The following is a 1,233-nucleotide window of genomic DNA, read 5'->3' as shown; positions in this document are numbered from 1 at the left end:
TTCGGTGTTACCGCATGCTCTCCGGCGTTTGAACTGGGTAGCACTTTCACGCCACGTGTGAGAATTTCCATTTCCCCTGCGTCTTTGACAGCATTCGGCTTTGGCATAGCCAGACGTCCTATTTTGCAAATTTAACGAGCGGGCCACGGTCGCTCTGTTGTTTTATTTTCCTGACGGCGTTTTCTTTCGGACGTGCGCCCTCAGCACCTCAAGCCTCAGGCTCCCCGGAATTGCATCGCACCTTCCGCCCTCCATCCTCACCCGAGTGTCTGGAGCAGACACACCGGGGGCGGGCAGGCCAGGGCGTGGGAGCTGTGTCACGCTCCAGGGCTGATGACCGCCTCTGTACCCACATCCTGTTAGTCCGTGGGACTGCAAAGCCATAACAAATATTGGCCCCGGTTTTCTTAAGTGTAGGCTTCTTTCTGTTTATTGGTTGAGTATATTTGGGAGCCACGCTTCCTGGTGAGTTTGCAGAGTGAAACACGCCTCCAGCCAAGGCCTTTGGCAGAAAACATTTCTGCTTCCCATGTCTGCTAAGAACCTATGCCAAGCAGACACGCTGACCAAGAAGGCATGGTGGCAATAACTTGTTAAGATTCTTCCCGGGCCCGTCTGCCTTAACCCTTCAAGTTCGTTTAAGCATTAGACTTGGGGCGGTGTTGAGAAATCTCAGATGCAAGGTATACATCCGCCGATCTCAGCTCCACCTCTGAATAAACGGATGATCTTGGGAAAGTTATCTCTAAGCCACAGCTTCTTCTTCTGCAAAATGGTGACCACAACACCTACCCCGTAGGACGGCTAGGGTTAGGTGAGGTAATGCAGGCACATAGGAAGAGCTCATTAAATGTCAGCTGTTTGTGACAATAATGATCTGATTTATGTTTGGGAATCACAGGTCACAGTCAATGACACAAATACCACAGAACTGATATTGGTCTCCAACTTCGGGATAACGTATTGCGTGTACCATTTGCATTTTGATTTTGTACAGAGTTTGCAAACTGGGGGATAATGGGGCTGTCTCTGACCTGCAAAACATTATTATCTATTTAAATTTGATCGAACTTTTAAAAACCGAGGACTCTCAAATAAATATCTTTATTTCTTGCTTCTCTTTAAAAATTGAGGCTCCGGTAACACCAGGCCAGAGGTCTGTGTATTTAATCCCGAGAGGCCCCTCTCCCTGCTTCTCCAGCCGGTCACGGCCCCCGTGCCCATGCGTGGGGC

The sequence above is a fragment of the Rousettus aegyptiacus genome, unplaced genomic scaffold (assembly GCF_014176215.1).
Source record: "Rousettus aegyptiacus isolate mRouAeg1 unplaced genomic scaffold, mRouAeg1.p scaffold_m13_p_11, whole genome shotgun sequence".
Taxonomy (NCBI): Eukaryota; Metazoa; Chordata; class Mammalia; order Chiroptera; family Pteropodidae; genus Rousettus; species Rousettus aegyptiacus.
The sequence above is the reverse complement of the archived record's forward strand: the minus strand, read 5'-3'. Positions refer to the sequence as shown.